Source organism: Odocoileus virginianus, unplaced genomic scaffold (assembly GCF_023699985.2).
Source record: "Odocoileus virginianus isolate 20LAN1187 ecotype Illinois unplaced genomic scaffold, Ovbor_1.2 Unplaced_Scaffold_1, whole genome shotgun sequence".
NCBI classification, from domain to species: domain Eukaryota; kingdom Metazoa; phylum Chordata; class Mammalia; order Artiodactyla; family Cervidae; genus Odocoileus; species Odocoileus virginianus.
This window is the reverse complement of record NW_027224263.1, coordinates 5,814,809-5,824,303: the sequence shown is the minus strand read 5'-3', so window position 1 is coordinate 5,824,303 and position 9,495 is coordinate 5,814,809.

Here is a 9,495-nt window from a genome sequence, read left to right as displayed (position 1 = left end):
GGTCAGCACTACTCTCTCAATTTGTCTCACCCTCTCCTTCCCCCACTGTGTCCACAGATCCATTCTCTATGTCTGTATCTCTGTTCCTGCTCTGCAAATAGGTTCATCAGTACCATTTTTCTAGATTCCATATATATATATATATGCATTAATATACAATTTGTTTTTCTCTTTCTGTCTTCGCTTTGTGTAACAGTCTCTGGGTTCACTACAACTGACTCAAATCCATTCCTTTTTATGGCTGAGTAATATTCCATTGTATATATGGAATACATATATAGGTATCACAACTTCTTTATCTGTTCATCTGTTGATGGATATCTAGGTTGCTTCCGTGTTCTACCTCTTGTAAATAGTGCTACCAGGAATGTTGGGGTGTGTGTGTCTTTTCAAGTTATGGTTTTCTTAGGGTATATGCCCAGTAGTGGGGTTGCTGGGTCGTATGATAGATTTATTCCTAGTTTTTAAGGAATCTCCATACTGTTTTCCATACAGGTTGTATCAATTTACAATCCCAGCAACAATGAAAGGGGGTTCCCTTTTCTCCACACCCTCTCCAGCACTTATTGTTTGTGGATTTTTTGATGATGGCCATTCTGATTGGTATGAGGTGATACCTCATTGTAGTTTTGATTTGCATTTCTCTAATGAGTGATGTTGAGCATCTTTTCATGTGTTATTGGCCATCTGTATATCTTCTTTAGAGAAATATCTGTCTAGGCCTAAAACTATGCAGAATATTATATGAAGATCCTAGGAACTTCATGTTACAAGGCAGATCCATCAACCAGGTAAAAAGATGTTGCTTGGCTGCAGAAGATGGTGTTTCTCTATGTAAAGCAAATAAGGATGCCCCAAAGAATGCAATGACCAGAATCAATTTTGAGGAAGAGGCTGCCATAAGTCTTAGTCAGTCACCTACTATCCTCAAGGATGAGAAAGCAGTAGGATCAATAATTAGGATTTTGTGATTTCATATGTAAAATGCCACTTGTCAAGACAGAAGCAATAGCAAGCACATCAAGTTTTCTGGAGCCTAAACAGGGAATGAAACCCAAACATCACTGTTTCCAGCATTGAAATAGATCTTAGAGATGAACATCACTAGTAGGTACATCACACTCTGGGTCTATATGCAGAACTCAAAGTTCCACATGACTATAAAATGCAACCTAATAAACTACTGAAAATTATCTAGAGTTTTCCATTCAAGGAATATTTATTGAGCAAATATAATGCCCCAGGCACATTAGTTTCTGGGTCACTGGTGCATATAATTAAATTCACCAGTGAAGATGGCAAAAATATAATACAAATATTCTGACCTTGGTCTTGAAGCTCTGATTCAGTAAGTTTGAGGTGAGACTATAGCCATTGCTGAGGAGAGACTGCGTTGAAAATCAGGACTGTACATGTATTCCCCATCCCCATACATCCATGGCTGATTCATGTCAATGTATGACAAAACCACTACAATATTGTAAAGTAATTAGCCTCCAACTAATAAAAAATTTTTAAAAAAAAGAAAGAAAATCAGGACTGTAGAAAAGGGGCTCTGAAACTTCTCTTTTCTCAATGTCAAAACCACAATGCAGAAATGCTGGTTGCTCTTCACTTAATACTAAACTTACCCTTGCTTATTAATGTAGGATGTTAGTTTTTACTCCTTTTCCTTCAAGTCCCCTGTTATGGCATGACCACCAATCTTACTCCCTGGAATAGGTGTTGTATGATTGGAATTCAGTATTCTGATAAATATGAGGTCCCAGAGGCCCCTGTGTGTTATGTTGTTTTGGGTACTCTCAATACAAAATTGAGGGTACCTGTGTTTTTCAAAAAGGTGATATAGATGACTTGTAGAGTAGGCAGAATTCTGAGATGGCTCCTGGTATGGGCAGAATTCTGTCCCTTCCTGCCCCAAATTCATATGTTGAAGTTCTAATGTCTAGTATCTAGCTATGGTACAGTATTTGGGGGAAAGTTTTTTATAGTGGTGGTTAAATTAAAATAAACACATTAGGGTGGGACCCCTAATCCAGTATGACTGGTGTCCTTGTAAAAAGAGAAAGAGACATCAAGGGTGCACACAGATTAAAGTCTGTATGTAGAGCAACCAAGAGGTCAGCCATCTGCAAGCCAGGAGAGAGGTCTCAGAGGAAACCAAACCTACTGATACCTTGATCTTGGACTTAACAGCCTCCAGAACTGTGACAAAATAAATTTATGTTATTTAAAACACCCATTTTATGGTATTTCATTATGGTAGCCCTAGAAAACTAATATAGCTCTCAAAATTTCTATCCTCTGGTATAAAACACCTCCCGGTTATGTAATCAAACACAAACCTAGGTACTGCTATGACTTTGCTGATGCAGTTAAAATCTCAAGTCAGGACTGTGCGCGATCCTTCAGCCCAGATGGGAAGGGAGATGCTGTGAGCTCCTGGATAAGGGTGAGGGTTATTTTGCAAAACTCTCTTGGTCTTGTGCTGGTGGAGTATTGCAGGCAGTCAGTGAGAACTCAAAATTAAATTCATCGCTCAGCTGTCACTGCCACTGCTTTTTCTCTCATCACATCTCATCTAGAATGCCTTGGCTGCCTTCTAACTAGTGTCTGCTCTGGTTTCTTCCACCCTCAAACCTGCCTTCTGAGGGATGTTTCTGGAATACAGAGCAGTGTGGATGGAGAAGTCTTGAGGCTACTGTAAGAATAAGGCTGAAAGCCAGAGGCAGGAGGCTTAAATAGCAAACCTGAGAACACTAGAAAACTGCTGACTCCAGGGAACATTAATCAACAAGAGCTCATCCAAAAGCCTCCACACCTACACTGAAACCAAGCTCCACCCAAGAGCCAACAAGTTTCAGAGCAAGACATACCATGCTAATTCTCCAACAATGCAGGAACATAACCCAGCATTAAAATACAGGTGGTCAAAAGTCACACTAAACCCACAGACACCTCAAAACCACTACAATATTGTAAACTAATTAGCCTCCAACTAAGAAAAAAACAAACAAACAAACAAAAAAAAAACGCCTCACTACTGGACACTTCATTGCACTCCAGAGAGAAGAGATCCAGCTCCACCCACCAGAACACAGATGCAAGCTTCCCTAACCAGGAAACCTTGACAAGCCACTCATCCAACCCCACCCACAGGGAGCAACCTCCACAATAAAGAGGAACCACAAACTTCCAGCATACAGAAAGGCCACCCCAAACACAGCAATCTAAACAAGATGAAAAGGCAGAGAAATATTCAGCAGGTAAAGGAACATGATAAATGCCCACCAAACCAAACAAAAGAGGAGGAGATAGGGAGTCTACCTGAAAAAGAATTCAGAATAATGATAGTAAAAATGATCCAAAATCTTGAAAACAAAATGGAGTTACAGATAAATAGTCTTGAGACAAGGATTGAGAAGGTGCAAGCAATGTTCAACAAGGGCCTAGAAGAAATAAAAAAGAGTTAATCAATAATGAATAATGCAATAATTGAGATCAAAAGCACTCTGGAGGGAACCAACAGTAGAATAACTGAGGCAGAAGATAGGATAAGTGAGATGGGGGATAGAATGGTGGAAATAAATGAATAAGAGAGGAAAAAAGAAAACAGAATTAAATGAGGACTTCCTCAGAGACCTCTGGGACAATGTCAAATGCCCCAACATTTGAATCATAGGTGTCCCAGAAGAAGAAGACAAAAAGAAAGGCCATGAGAAAATACTTGAGGAGATAATAGTTGAAAACTTCCCTAAAATTGAGAAGGAAATGGCACCCAAGTCCAAGAAACCCATAGGGTCTCAAGGCAAAACACCCCAAGACACATATTAATCAAATTAACAAAGATCAAAAACAAAGAACAAATATTAAAAGCAGCAAAGGCAAAACAACAAATAACACACAAGGGGATTCCCATAAGGATAACAGCTGATCTTTCAATAGAAACTCTTCAGGCCAGAAGGGAATGGCAGGATATACTTAAAGTGATGAAAGAGAAAAACTTACAACCCAGATTACTGTACCCAGCAAGGATCTCATTCAAATATGAAGGAGAAATCAAAAGCTTTACAGACAAACAAAAGCTGAGAGAATTCAGCACCACCAAACCAGCTCTTCAACAAATGTTAAAGGATCTTCTCTAGACAGGAAACAGAAAAGGTGTGTTTTCTGAAAGATCCAGGCTGAAGGATCACACACATTCCTGACTTGAGATTTTAATTGCATCAGCAAATTAAACGGCAATGGGATCATACTTATCAATAATTACCTTAAATGTAAATAGGCTGAATGCCCCAACCAATATACAAAGACTGGCTGAATGGATACAAAAACAAAACCCCTATATATGCTGTCTACAAGAGACCCACGCTGAAACAAGGGACACATACAGACTGAAAGTGAAGGGCTGGAAAAAGTTATTTCACACAACTGGAGATGAAAAGAAAGCAGCAGTAGTAATACTCATATCAGATAAAGTAGACTTTGAAATACAGCTGTGAAAAGAGACAAAGAAGGACCCTACATAATGATCAAAGTATCAATCCAAGAAGAAGATATAACAATTATAAATATATATGCACCCAATGTAGGAGCACTGCAATATGTAAGGTAAATGCTAACAAGTATGAAAGGGGAAATTAACAGTAGCACAATAAAAGTGGGAGACTTTAATACCTCACTCACACCTATGGATAGATCAACTAAACAGAAAATTAGCAAGGAAACACAAACTTTAAATGATACAATGGACCAGTTAGACCTAATTGATATCTATAGGACATTTCACCCCAAAACAATGAATTTCACCTTTTTCTCAAGTGCACACAGAACATTCTCCAGGATAGATCACATCCTGGGCCATAAATCTAGCCTTGGTAAATTTTTAAAAATTGAAATCATTTCAAGCATCTTTTCTGATCAATGTGGTAAGATTAGATGTCAACTACAGGAAAAAAAATGATTATGAATACAAACATATGGAGGTGAACAACATGCTTCTGATGAACCAACAAATCACAGAGAAAAACAAGAAAGAAATCAAAATATGCATAGAAATGAATGAAAATGAAAACACAACAACCGAAAACCTATGGGATTCAGTAAAAGCAGTGCTAAGGGGAAGGTTCATAGCAATACAAGCTTACCTCAAGAAACAAGATAAAAATCAAATAAATAACCTAACTTTACACCTAAAGCAACTAGAAAAAGAAGAAATGAACCCCAGGGTTAGTAGAAGGAAAGAAATCATAAAAATTAAGCCAAAAATAAATTAAAGAGAAACAAAGGAGACCATAGCAAAAATCAACAAAGCTAATACCTGGTTCTTTGAGAAGATAAATAAAATAGACAAACCATTAGCCAGACTCATCAATAAAAATAGGGAAAAGAGTTAAACAACAAAATTAGAAATGAAAATGGAGAAATCACAACAGACAACACAGAAATACAAAAGATCATAAGAGACTACTATCAGCAACTATATGCCAATAAAATGGACAACTTGGAAGAAATGGACAAATTCTTAGAAAAGTATAACCTTCCAAAACTGAACCAGGAAGAAATAGAAAATCTGAACAGACCCATCACAAGCACAGAAATCAAAACTATAATCAGAATGCTTCCAGCAAACAAAAGCCCAGGACCAGATGGCTTCACAGCTGAATTCTACCAAAAATTTAGAAAAGAGATAACACCTATCCTACTCAAACTCTTCCAGAAAATTGCAGAGGAAGGTAAACTTCCAAACTCACTATGAGGCCACCATCACCCTAAATCAAAACCAGATAAAGATGCCACAAAAAACAAAACTACAGGCCAATATCACTGATGAACATAGATGCAAAAATCCTTAACAAAATTCTAGCAAACAGAATCCAACAACATATTAAAAAGATCATACATCATGACCAAGTGGGCTTTATCCCAGGGATGCAAGGATTCTTCAATATTCACAAATCAATCAATGTGATACACCATATTAACAAATTGAAAGATAAAAACCATATGATTATCTCAATAGATGCAGAGAAAACCTTTGACAAAATTCAACACCCATTTATGACAAAACACTTCCAGAAAGCAGGTATAGAAGGAACATACCTCAACATAATAAAAACTATATACAATAAACCCACAGCAAACATTATCCTCAATGGTGAAAAACTGAAAGCATTTCCCTAAAGTCAGGAACAAGACAAGGGTGCCCACTCTCACCATGACTATTCAACATAGTTTTGGAAGTTTTAGCCACAGCAATCAGAGCAGAAAAAGAAATAAAAGGAATCCAGATTGGAAAAGAAGAAGTAAAACTCTCACTGTTTGCAGATGACATGATCCTCTACATAGAAAACCCTAAAGACTCCACCAGAAAATTACTAGAGCTAATCAATGAATATAGTAAAGTTGCAGGATATAAAATTAACACACAGAAATCCCTTGTGTTCCTTACAATAACAATGAGAAAACTGAAAGGGAAATTAAGGAAACAATTCCATTCATCATTGCAACGAAAAGAATAAAATACTTAGGAATAAATCTACCTAAAGAAACAAAAGACCTATACATAGAAAACTATAAAACACTGATGAAAGAAATCAAAGATGACACAAATAGATGGAGAAATATACCATGTCCATGGATTGGAAGAATCAATATAGTGAAAATGAGTATACTACCCAAAGCAACCTATAGATTCAATGCAATCCCTATCAAGCTACCAATGATATTTTTTAGAGCACTAGAACAAATAATTTCACAATCTTTATGGAAATACAAAAACCCTCAAATAGCCAAAGCTATCTTGAGAAAGAAGAATGGAACTGGAGGAATCAGCCTGCCTGACTTCAGGTTATACTATAAAGCTACAGTCATCAAGACAGTATGGTACTGGCATAAAGACAGAAATATAGATCAATGGAACAAAATAGAAAGCCTACAGGTAAATCCACGCACCTGTGGACACCTTATCTTTGACAAAGGAGGCAAGAATGTACAATGGAAAAAAGACAATCTCTTTAACAAGTGGTGCTGGGAAAACTGGTCAACCACTTCTAAAAGAATGAAACTTGAACACTTTCTAGCACCGTAGACAAAAATAAACTCAAAATGGATAAAGATCTAAATGTAAGACCAGAAACTATAAAATTCCTAGAGGAAAACATAGGCAAAACACTCTATGACTTAAATCACAGCAGTATCTTCTATGACCCGCCTCCCAGAGTAATGGAAATAAAAGCAAAAATACACAAATGGGACCTAATTAAACTTAAATGCTTTTGCACAATGAAGGAAACTATAAGCAAGGTGAAAAGACAGCCTTCAGAATGGGAGAAAATAATAGCAAATTAAGCAACTGACAAAGAACTGATCTCAAAAATATACAAACAACACCTGCAGCTCACTTCCAGAAAAATAAAAGACCCAATCAAAAATAGGCCAAAGAACTAAACAGACATTCCTCCAGAGAAGACATATAGATGGCTAACAAACACATGAAAAGATGCTCAACATCACTCATCATCAGAGAAATGAAAATTAAAACCACAAAGAGGTACCATCTCACGTCATTCGGAATGGCTGCTATAAAATTGTAAACAAACAATAAATGATAGAGTGTAGATAAAAGGGAACCCTCTTACACTGTTGGTGGGAATGCAAACAAGTACAGCCACTATGGAGAACAGTGTGGAGATTCCTTAAAAACCTGGAAATAGAATTGCCATATGACCCAGCAATCCCACTCCGGGGCATACACACCGAGGAAACCAGAATTGAAAGAGACACATGTACCCCAATGTTCATCGCAGCACTGTTTACAATAGCTAGGACATGAAAGCAACCTAGATGTCCACAGGCAGACAAATGGATAAGAAAGTTGTGGTACATACACACAATGGAATATTACTCAGCTATTAAAAAATGCATTTGAATCAGTTCTAATGAGATGGATGAAACTGGAGCCTATTATGCAGAGTGAAGTAAGTCAGAAAGAGAAACACCAATATAGTATATTAACACATATATATGGAATTCAGAAAGATGTAACAATGACCCTCTATGTGAGACAGCAAAAGAGACACAGATGTATTGAACAGTCTTTTGGACTCTGTGGGAGAAGGTGAGGGTGGGATGAGCTGAGAGAATAGCACTGAAACATGTATATTATCATATGTGAAATAGATTGCCAGTCCAGGTTCGATGCATGAGACAGGGTGCTCAGGGCTGCTGCACTGGGATGACCCTGAGGAATGTGAGGGGAGGGGGAAGGGCAGTTCAGGATGGGGAACAAATGTACATCCATGGCTGATTCATGTGAATGTATGGCTGATTCATGTGAATGTATGGCAAAAATCACTACAATATTGTAAAATAATTAGCCTCCAATTAAAATAAATAAAATAATTGTAAACAATTAATAATAAATCTCAAGTCAATTTTCTTTAATTGAGGTTATTTTCAGTGAGCCTGACCTAATAAGGTGACCCTGTAAAAGGCTCTTCCTAGAAAAAGTGATTTCAAGTGTAAGAGCAATTCAACTTGACAGAGATTTTCTGCTGCTGGAATAGGTTATGTAGTCAGGAATGTGGGTGGCCTATAGTAGTTAAGAGCAGACTCCAAATGACAGCAAGGAAATGGAGACTGCAGTCCTGCAACCATAAAGAACCAAATTCTGATACAATCACACAAACTTGGAATAGGAGTCTGAGCTCCAGATGAGAAAGCAGCCTAGCTAACACCTTGATTTTAGTCTTGGTAGACCTTGAACAGAGAACCCAATCACATTGTGCCTGGACTTCTGATCTACAGAAATGTGACCTAATAAATGAATGTTATTTTAAGCCACTACTAATTATGTAGTAATTTGTTATGCAGCAATAGAAAATGAATTAACATTTTTTATGGACAAATTCTCTTTAGTGTTTCTAAAACTCAAGTATTCATTAGAATCTACCTGGAAGGTGATATTCCTGGGCTCCACCCCAGAGAATCTGATACATATGTCTGGAATGGGTCCTAGGAATCAGTCTATTTAATAAACTATCCAGGTGATATTGATACTGTTGAGTTGTGAACCATGATGTGAGAAACAGACTGATCCTTTGGTGTCCACATACTACTGAGATGCCTCATGGACTCCTTAGAAGTAGGAGAGATTTGGGTGGGGGGAGGGTCAATAGAATACTAGAGTAGAGTTACTAGGTTCATACTCTTGAGTTCAATCAGAAAATTCTTTTCCCGTACTTTACTTTTTATATATTAGTGTTTACTTTCTTCCCAAGCCCTCTTTCATTTGTTTGATATATTAGGCTTTCATGCAAGATTTCTTTTTGAAGAGTTTCATTATTTAGAAAAGAATTGAGAAAAACTTCTAAGTCAATTATTTCATTTATTTGCTAAGAGCTATCTTTGTGTGAGGCACTGTGTTGGATATAAAGCAGGAGACACACAGATATAGACAGTGCCTCTTATTTTTCTTGCTCACCATTGTATACC